Here is a 10960-nt window from a genome sequence, read left to right as displayed (position 1 = left end):
TCAGTGAGTCCAGAGAGTGCACTGGCACCACTGGGGATGCAGTCCAGTGAGTCCAGTGAGTGCACTGGCACCACTGGGGATGCTGTGCAGTGAGTGCAGAGAGTGCACTGGCACCACCTGTGATGCAGTACAGTGAGTCCAGTGAGTGCACTGGCACCACTGGGGATGCAGTGCTGTGACTCCGGAGAGCGCACTGGCACCACTGGGGATGCAGTGCAGTCAGTCCAGTGAGTGCACTGACACCACTGGGGATGCACTTCAGTGACTCGAGAGAGTGCACTGGCACCACTGGCGATGCACTGCAGTGAGTCCAGAGACTGCACTGGCACCACTGGGGATGCACTGCAGTGAGTCCAGAGAGTGCACTGGCACCACTGGGGATGCAGTGCAGTGAGTCCAGAGACTGCACTGGCACCACTGGGGATGCACTGCAGTGAGTCCAGAGACTGCACTGGCACCACTGGGGCTGCACTGCAGTGAGTCCAGAGACTGCACTGGCACCACTGGGGATGCAGTGCAGTGAGTCCAGAGAGTGCACTGGCACCACTGGTGATGCAGTCCAGTGAGTCCAGTGAGTGCACTGGCACCACTGGGGATGCAGTGCAGTGGGTCCAGTGAGTGTACTGGCACCACTGAGAATGCACTTCAGTGAGTCCAGAGAGTGCACTGGCACCACTGGGGATGCACTGCAGTGAGTCCAGAGAGTGCAGTGGCACCACTGGGGATGCAGTGCAGTGAGTCCAGAGAGTGCACTGGCACCACTGGTGATGCAGTCCAGTGAGTCCAGTGAATGCACTGGCACCACTGGGGATGCTGTGCAGTGAGTGCAGAGAGTGCACTGGCACCACCTGTAATGCAGTACAGTGTGTCCAGTGAGTGCACTGGCACCACTGGGGATGCAGTGCTGTGACTCCGGAGAGCGCACTGGCACCACTGGGGATGCAGTGCAGTCAGTCCAGTGAGTGCACTGGCACCACTGGTGATGCAGTGCAGTGAGTCCAGAGAGTGCAATGGCACCAATGGGGATGCACTTCAGTGAGTCCAGAGAGTGCACTGGCACCACTGGGGATGCAGTGCAGTGAGTCCAGAGAGTGCACTGGCACCACTGGGGATGCCCTGCAGTGAGTCCAGCGTGTGCACTGGCACCACTGGGGATGCAGTGCAGTGAGTCCAGAGAGTGCACTGGCACCACTGGGGATGCACTGCAGTGAGTCCAGCGTGTGCACTGGCACCACTGTGGATGCAGTACAGTGAGTCCAGAGAGAGCACTGGCACCACTGGGGATGCACTACAGTGAGTCCACAGAGTGCACTGGCACCACTGGGGATGCAGTGCAGTGAGTCCAGAGAGCGCACTGGCACCACTGGGGATGCAGTGCTGTGACTCCAGAGAGCGCACTGGCACCACTGGGGATGCAGTGCAGTGAGTGCAGAGAGTGCACTGGCACCACTGGGGATGGGTTTCAAGCCAACTGCATTAACCGCTCATGCTTCTTTCTTATGAGACGTTAGTAAACCAATTACATAGCCTTGTCAAGACTAAATCACAGGTAAAAATCCTGTACATCTCATGTGGCCAACCACTCCCAACTAGGATTCCAAGAACCAGGAGGTTCGGTGAAAATAGGGCTAGTGCTATTAGAGGGGTGATTATTAGGGTAAGCCCTAAGCTGTCTTTCATGGAGAAGTGTGGGTGGAATGGGATTTTGTCGCAGTCTGATACGATTCCTAGTGGGTTATTTGAGCCTGATTCGTGTAGGAAGGTTAGGTGGACTAGGGTGATTCCTGCAATTAGGAAGGGCAGTAGGAAGTGGATGGCGAAGAATCGGGTTAAGGTTGGATTGTCTACTGAGAATCCTCCTCAGGCTCATTCTACTAGAGTTTGCCCAATGTACGGGATGGCTGAGAATAGGTTGGTGATTACGGTGGCCCCTCAGAATGACATTTGTCCTCATGGTAGGACATACCCTACGAAGGCAGTTGCTATTAGGGTGAGTAGGAGGATTACTCCTGTGTTTCAGGTTTCTTTGTATAGGTAGGAGCCGTAGTAGAGGCCTCGTCCGATGTGTAAGTAGATGCAGATAAAGAAGAGCGAAGCACCATTGGCGTGGAGGTTGCGGATGAGCCATCCGTACTGGACGTCTCGGCATGTGTGAGCTACTGAGGAGAAGGCGAGTGAAGTGTCTGCGGTGTAGTGTATGGCTAGTAGCAGGCCTGTTAGGATTTGTGTGGCTAAGCAGATGGCTAGAAGGGAGCCGAAGTTTCATCAGGCAGAGATGTTGGAGGGGGCAGGTAGGTCGATTAGGGAGTTGTTGATTATTTTTAGTAGGGGATGGGATTTGCGGATGTTAGGGGCCATTAGTGAGTCTGTGTGTTATTAGGATTATTACCAGGATGGAGAGGGCGAAGGATCCTAGGTAGGCCTTAATTAGCCCTGTGTGTATTGAGGTTGCGGCTTTGCTTGCGGCTACTTGTAGTTCAGCAAGGCCCTCTGGCCCTATTTTTTTGAGTCAGGAGAGGTCGATCAAGTGTAGGGCAATGTTTTGTCCCTTTTCTAGTAGGTTTTTGGAGAAGAATCGGTGTACTAGGGGGTTGAAGTACCCTAATGCAGAGGAGAAGTTTATGAGGGGGGTTGGTTTCGGGTGAGTGAGGGTGTGTGTTATGTTCGATAGTTCTAGGGCTAGGATGATTCCTAGGATTGTTATGAGGATGGCAGCGGTTTTGGTGATAAGGGGTATGGTTATTGGGGGGGTTTTGGTTGGTGTGATGAAAGAGGTAATGATTATTCCTGCTGTAATGCTGCCTAGGGCGAGTCGGGTTAGGGGGGCGGTGATTAGTGGGTTGTTTTCGTTTATTGATACTATTGGGGGGATTCGGGTTTGTCCAGCTTGGACTAGGATGGTTATGCGGATGCTGTAGGTTGCGGTGAATGCTGTGGCTATAAGGGTTAGGAGTAGGGCTCAAGTATTTAGGTATGATGTGTTTAAGCTTTCGATGATGAGGTCTTTTGAGTAGAATCCGGCTAGGAATGGGGTTCCTATCAGCGCCAGGTTTCCGATGGTTAGGCAGGAAGTAGTGACTGGGAGTATTTTCTGTAGGCCTCCTATCTTTCGGATATCTTGTTCTCCGTTTAGGTTGTGGATGATAGACCCTGAGCATAGGAATAGTATGGCTTTAAAGAAGGCATGGGTTGAGATGTGTAGGAAGGCTAGTTGTGGGAGGTTTAGTCCGATAGTGACTATTATTAGTCCTAGTTGGCTGGATGTTGAGAAAGCAATGATTTTTTTGATGTCATTTTGGGTTAGGGCGCATGTGGCAGCGAATAGGGTTGATAGAGCACCTAGGCATAGGCAGGCAGTTAGGGCTGTCTGGTTGGTGGCTAGCAGGGGGTGCATGCGGATGAGCAGGAAGATTCCGGCTACTACTATGGTACTGGAGTGCAGTAGGGCTGATACTGGGGTGGGGCCTTCTATTGCTGCGGGCAGTCATGGGTGGAGTCCAAATTGGGCGGATTTTCCTGCGGCTGCGAGGATTAATCCTATGAGGGGGAGGATTGGGGTTTGGTGGGGGTGTACGGCTTGTTGGATCTCTCAGGTGTTGAATGTTGAAGCTAGTCATGCTATGCTCAGGATCAGTCCGATGTCTCCGATTCGGTTGTAGATTACGGCTCGTAGGGCGGCGGTGTTGGCATCTGCTCGGCCTTGTCATCAGCCGATGAGAAGGAAGGACATGATTCGTACTCCTTCCCAGCCTACGAATAGGAGGAATATGTTGTTTGCGGTTGTTAGGAGGAGTATGGCGACTAGGAATGTCAGTAGGTAGGTGAAAAATTTTGTTACGTATGGCTCTGAGGCCATGTATCATATGGCGAATTGTAGGATTGATCATGTTACAAATAGGGCGATTGGAAGAAATGTTATTGAGTATTGGTCTATTTTTAGGCTCAGGGGGATTTTAAAGTTTATAATGAATTTTCACTCCCAGTGGCAGGTGACAGATTCTACTCCCGAGTAGATGAATGCGGTTGTAGGGGCTAGGCTAATTAGGAATGCGGTTTTAACAGCGCGGGTGGTGGCTTGTGGGGTGTTTTTAAAGTTTTTAAATAGAAATGGCAGGATGATTGGGGTTAGGAGGATTGTCAGCGTGAGTAGTGTGAGGGAGTTGATTAGTAGTGTGGGGTTCACTATTTTTACTTGGATTTGCACCAAGATGGGTGGTTCCTAAGACCAGTGGATTGCTGTTATCCTTTAAAAGTAAGGGGGCTGAGGTTTTAGGCTCAGATGTAAGAGTTAGCAGCTCTTGTTGGTTAAACCCTCCCCTCGGCAGGTAAGAAGGTTTGAACTTCTATTCTTAGAATCACAGTCTAATGTTTGGTTTAAACTATACTTGCATGAGGGGATTCCGGAGATCAGTTCGGGTTTGAGGATTAGGAGGAATATTGGGATAATGTGGAGTGTTATGAGCAGGTGTTCTCGCGTGGTTGAGTTTTGCATAGATGTGATGTGGGAGGGGATTGAGCCTCGTTGGGTCATTAGTAGTATGAATAAGGTGTAGGAGGCGGTTAGTAGGGTTGCGATTCCTGTTAGGATGATCGTGAAGGCAGATCAGTTGAATAAGGTGATTATAATGGTTAGCTCTGCTATGAGGTTTGTTGTTGGGGGTAAGGCTATGTTTGTTAGATTGGCCAGCAACCATCAGGTAGCTATGAGTGGTAGGAGAGGTTGTAGGCCTCGTGTGAGTAGTAGAATTCGGCTGTGCGTACGTTCATAGTTTGTGTTGGCTAGGCAGAATAGTATGGAGGAAGTTAGTCCATGGGAAATTATTAGGATCATTGCCCCTGAGAATGATCAGTGGGTTTGGATTATTCCTGCGGCGATAACTAGGCCTATGTGGCTAACGGATGAATAAGCGATTAGTGATTTTAGGTCTGTCTGTCGTAGGCAGATTGAGCTAGTCATTAGGGCGCCTCATAGGGCCAGGGTTAGGAAGGGGTAGTGCAGGAGGTTGGACAGTGGGCCCATAAATAGAGTGACTCGTATAATTCCGTATCCTCCTAGCTTTAGTAGTAGGGCGGCGAGGAGTATTGAGCCTGCGATGGGTGCTTCTACGTGGGCTTTTGGCAGTCAGAGGTGTAGGCCGTATAGTGGGGCTTTTACTATGAATGCTATGAGCAGTGCTAGACCTGATAGTATTCCTGTCCATGAGGTGGATAGGGTTGGGTGGGTTAGTTGTAGGGTTGGCAGGTGCAGGGTGCCAATTTTCACGTATAGGTGTATGATTGTGATTAGCAGGGGTAGAGAGCTTACTGGCGTGTAGAATAGCAGGTAGATGCCAGCGCTTAGGCGTTCTGGTTGGTTCCCCCATCGGGTGATTAAGATTAGGGTGGGAATGAGGGTTGCTTCAAATGAGATGTAAAATAGTGCTAGTTCTGTGGTGGAAAAGGCTAGTAGGATGAATGGCTGGACTGCGACTAAGGTTGAGATAAAGATTCGTTTGCGTTGTAGGGGTTCTTGTTGCAGGTGGTTTTGGCTTGCTATGATTATGAGTGGGAGTAGTCAGCAGGATAGTACTAGGAGGGGGGATGAGATTTGGTCAATTCCTGTTCAGTTGGATAAAAATTTGTAGGGGTAGTAGGTTGGGATTAATCACTGTAGGCTTAGGGCAGCGATTAGGAGGCTGTATAAGGTGGTGTTAGTCCATAGAAATTTTGGTGGAGACAGCAGGGCTGTTGGAAGAAGTATGATTGTGGGTAGGATGATTTTTAGCATTGCAGGAGGTTTAGGTTGTGTAGATGGTCGGAGCCATGTGTGCGGGTGGAGGCTACTAGGATGGCCAGGCCTGTGCCCGCCTCACACGCTGAGAAGGTTAGCATGAGAATTGGTACCATGGTGAATGAGGAGACTTGGTTTTCGATGGATCATATTGATAGGCCTACGAATATCGATAATATTATGCTTTCAAGGCATAGTAGGGCGGATACTAGGTGGGTTCGGTGGAAGGCTAGTCCTAGTCCGCTGAAAATGAAGGCTGAGTAGAAGCTTAAATGTAGGGGCGACATAAGAAAGTTACAGGGTTGGCTGTAATCTGCTGGGTCGAAACCAGCTATCTTTTTGGTTAGACTAACTTTCTGTTATTCTGCTCATTCTAGGCCCCCTTGAATTCACTCGTAGGCCAGTCCGAGTGTTAGGAGAAGGAGGATCACTACAGTTCAGGTGAGGGTCATTAGGGGGGATTGGAGTTGGACGGCTCATGGCAGGGGGAGTAGGAGGGCGATTTCTAGGTCGAATAGGACGAACAGGATGGCTACTGAGAAAGAATCGGACTGAGAATGGTAATCGAGCAGATCCAAGTGGGTCGAATCCACATTCGTACGGTGAGAGTTTCTCTGAGTCGGGGTTTATTTGGGCGAGTCAGAAGTTTAATGCGGTTAGGGCGGCGCTTAGGATTGATGATAGGGCGAATATGAACATGAGTGCGTTCATTGCTCTCCTCTGGGTTTATACCAGATTCTAGAGATTGGAAGTCAATTGTAATTAATATACTAGAAGAGCAAGATCCTCATCAGTAGATGGTTATGTAGAGGAATAGTCAGATGACGTCTACGAAGTGTCAGTATCAGGCTGCTGCCTCGAATCCGAAGTGGTGGTCTGATGTAAAGTGGAACTTGATCAGTCAGAACAGGCAGACGGTCAGGAAGGAGGATCCGATGATTACGTGGAGTCCGTGGAATCCAGTGGCAACGAAGAAGGTAGATCCGTAGACGCTATCGGCGATTGAGAATGGGGCTTCGTGGTATTCTATTGCTTGTAGGGCTGTGAAGTAGAATCCCAGGAGGATCGTTAGGGTTAGGGCGTGGATGGCGTGTTTTCGGTTTCCTTCTGTGATGCTGTGATGGGCTCACGTTACGGTAACGCCTGAGGCTAGTAGGATGGCTGTGTTTAGTAGGGGGACTTCTATCGGGTTGAGTGGTTTAATTCCTGTTGGGGGTCATTGGCCTCCTAGTTCTGGGGTTGGGGCCAGGCTCGAGTGGAAGAACGCTCAGAAGAACCCTAAGAAGAAGAATGCTTCGGATGTGATGAAAAGGATTATGCCGTATCGTAGGCCTTTTTGGACTGTGGGAGTGTGATGGCCTTGGAAGGTGCTTTCTCGTACAATGTCTCGTCATCATTGGAGTATTACTAGGAGTATTGAGATGAGGCCTAGGGTTAGTAGTATGGATGAGTTGTAGTGGAATCACATGATTAATCCTGAGGTTGTGAGTAGGGCGGCGGCTGCCCCGAAGATTGGTCAAGGGCTTGGGTCAACTATGTGGTATGAGTGTGCTTGGTGTGCCATTAGATGTTTTCTTGTAAGTATAGGCTTAGAAGGAGCACGAAGACGTAGGCCTGGATTATGGCTACTGCTACTTCTAGGATGGTTAGGAGTAGTAGGATGATTATTGTTAGGATGGATACTGCAGGAAGGGTGGGTATTAATGCAATGGAGGCTGTAGAGATGAGTTGGATGAGTAAGTGTCCTGCTGTAAGGTTGGCTGTAAGGCGGACTCCGAGGGCTAGGGGGCGGATTAGTAGGCTGGTTGTTTCGATCAGGATTAGTGCGGGGATTAGGGGTGTAGGGGTACCTTCGGGTAATAGGTGGGCTAAAGAGGCTGATGGTTGGTTTCGTAGGCCTGTTAGTAGTGTGGCGAGCCATAGTGGGAAGGCTAGGGCTATGTTCATAGATAGTTGGGTGGTTGGGGTGAATGTATATGGAAGGAGGCCTAGAAGGTTGATTGTAAGAAGTATGATTATTAGGGATGTAAATATTATGGCTCATTTGTGGCCATTTTTGTTGAGTGGGACTATTAGTTGTTTTGTGATTAGGTGAAGGAGTCATGTTTGGATAGTAGAAAGGCGGTTGTTGATTCATCGGTTGTTTGGGGACGGGAATAGTAGGGCTGGGAAGAGTAGGGATAGTAGGATTAAGGGGATGCCGAATAGATTGGGGCTGGAAAATTGGTCAAAGAAGCTTAGGTTCATGGTCAGGATCATGGTGTGGGTTTGGTAGTGAGGGAGGTCTTATTTGATGGGGGGTTGGTTGTGGTGAAGGCTAGTAGTTTTGGTTGGATGAGGAGTGCTAGGGTTAATCAGGTTATACTTATGATTGAAAATCATGGTGCGGGGTTAAGCTGTGGCATATCATTAAGGAGGGGGAAGTCCCTCTTTGGCTAGCTTAAAAGGCTAGTGCTGTTGCATAGCTTCTTAATGATTAGGATGATGATAGAAGGGACGATCAGGCCTCGAAATGTGGGAGTGGGGTTGATTCTACTACAATGGGTATGTAGCTGTGATTAGCCCCGCAAATTTCTGAGCATTGTCCGTAAAAAATCCCAGGCCGGGTGGTAATGAATGAAGTTTGGTTTAGTCGGCCTGGGATTGCGTCTGTTTTAACTCCGAGCGTTGGGACTGCTCAGGAGTGGAGTACGTCTCCTGCAGTAATGATCACGCGGATGGGGGATTCTATTGGGATAACTACGCGGTGGTCAACTTCTAGCAGTCGGAAGTGGCCGTTGGGTAAGTCTGGGGTGGGCACTATGTAGGAGTCGAATGATAGGTCTTTGAAGTCTGTGTATTCGTAGCTTCAGTATCATTGGTGGCCGATGGCTTTTAGGGTGAGGTCTGGTTCGTCGATTTCGTCCATTATGTAGAGGATTTGTAGGGATGGGAGGGCGAGGAGTACCAGGACGATAGCAGGTAGGATTGTCCAGATCAGCTCTACTTCTTGGGCGTCTACAGCATTGGACGAGAGTTTTTCTGTTAGTATGTGGGCTAAAAGGTAGAGAACTAGGCTGCAGATAGCTAGGGCAACGATTAGGGCGTGGTCGTGGAATTCAACGAGTTCTTCTATGATGGGTGATGAGGCGTCTTGGAATCCTAGTTGGGAGTGGTTGGCCACATGAGATGTACAGGATTTTTACCTGTGATTTAGTCTTGACAAGGCTATGTAATTGGTTTACTAACGTCTCATAAGAAAGAAGCATGAGCGGTTAACCTCCTGGGAGACCCAGAAAACTTCACCCCAGCAAACCCGCTAGTAACCCCACCACACATCAAGCCAGAATGATACTTCCTATTCGCCTACGCCATCCTACGTTCAATCCCAAATAAACTAGGAGGCGTATTAGCACTGGCCGCCTCCGTACTGATCCTATTCCTAATCCCATTCCTGCACAAATCAAAACAACGAGCAATAACATTCCGACCACTCTCCCAGCTCCTATTCTGAGTACTAGTCGCCGACCTCCTCGTCCTAACATGAGTAGGAAGCCAACCCGTCGAACACCCATTCATCATCATCGGCCAACTCGCTTCAATCGCCTACTTCACTATCCTCCTATTTCTCCTCCCCGCCGCAAGCGCCCTAGAAAACAAAATACTCAACTGCTAAATACTCTAATAGTTTATAAAAACATTGGTCTTGTAAACCAAAGATTGAAGACTTACCACTTCTTAGAGTACCCCAAACTCAGAAAAAAAGGACTCAAACCTTTATCTCCAGCTCCCAAAGCTGGCATTTTCAATAAACTATTCTCTGACCCTAACCCCTAAACCGCCCGAATAGCACCCCGCGACAACCCCCGCACAAGCTCCAATACAACAAACAAAGTCAACAACAGCCCCCAACCCGCCACTAAAAACATCCCTGCCCCATGTGAATAAAACATGGAAACTCCACTAAAATCCGACCGAACAACAAACACCCCAACATTATTCACAGTAGAAACCCCGAACTTCCAAGCCCCCATAAACCCCCCAAACACCAACCCCCCAAAAACAATTGCCACAAACGCTACTGCACATCCAATCACCCGTCAATCCCCCCAAGCCCCAGGGAAAGGCTCCGCTGCTAAAGCTACTGAATAAACAAACACCACCAGCATACCCCCCAAATACACCATAAACAGCACTAAAGCCACGAACGAAACCCCAAGGCCCAGCAACCACCCGCACCCCGCCACAGACGCTAACACCAAACCAACAACCCCATAATACGGCGAAGGATTCGACGCCACACCCAAAACACCCACCGCAAAGCAAATCCCTAAAAAAAACATAAAATAAGTCATTATTCCTGCCCGGACACTACCCGAGGCCTGCGGCTCGAAAAGCCGCCATTGTTCTCAACTACAGGAACTAACCGCAAGCCCCCAATAATTCTACCCCATCTATGCCATTATGCTTAACCCCCCCCCCCTCCCCCCCCGAGGCGGGGGTATTTGGTTATGCATATTCGTGCATAAATTTATATACCCCATATACATACATACTATAGTACCAGTAATATACATTATATACGGACTATCTTATAAGCAGGTGCTAAACCCATACATGTACACGGCCATTAAACCCTTAAACACACTCCTACCAAACCACCCGGCATGAATGTTCTAGGACCATACCCCACAACACCCAATACAACTCCACTCAAGCGCATAACAAGACCCCATTTTAATGAATGCTCACAGGACATGCTCCAACAACAACTCTCCACCACATATCTCATGCAGTTCGTATCAGACGGATTTATTAATCGTACTCCTCACGTGAAATCAGCAACCCGTTGCACATAATGTCCGGTATGACTAGCTTCAGGCCCATACGTTCCCCCTAAACCCCTCGCCCTCCTCACATTTTTGCGCCTCTGGTTCCTCGGTCAGGGCCATCCATTGGGTTCACTCACCCCTCCTTGCCCTTCAAAGTGGCATCTGTGAGTACTTTCACCTTCTCAATGCGTAATCGCGGCATGTTCCAGCTTTTTGGCGCCTCTGGTTCCTCTTATTTTTTCCGGGGTTACCTCACAGGTGGCTATTCCCAGTGATCTCGGGGGTCCCACAATCTAAGCCTGGACACACCTGCCTCACGGCCTATCCTATATTTCAAGGGTCCCTCGATGAGACGGTTGGCGTATATGGGGAATCATCC

The sequence above is a fragment of the Anser brachyrhynchus genome (assembly GCF_964034855.1).
Source record: "Anser brachyrhynchus genome assembly, contig: SCAFFOLD_39, whole genome shotgun sequence".
Classification (NCBI taxonomy): Eukaryota; Metazoa; Chordata; class Aves; order Anseriformes; family Anatidae; genus Anser; species Anser brachyrhynchus.
This window is presented reverse-complemented; position numbering follows the sequence as displayed.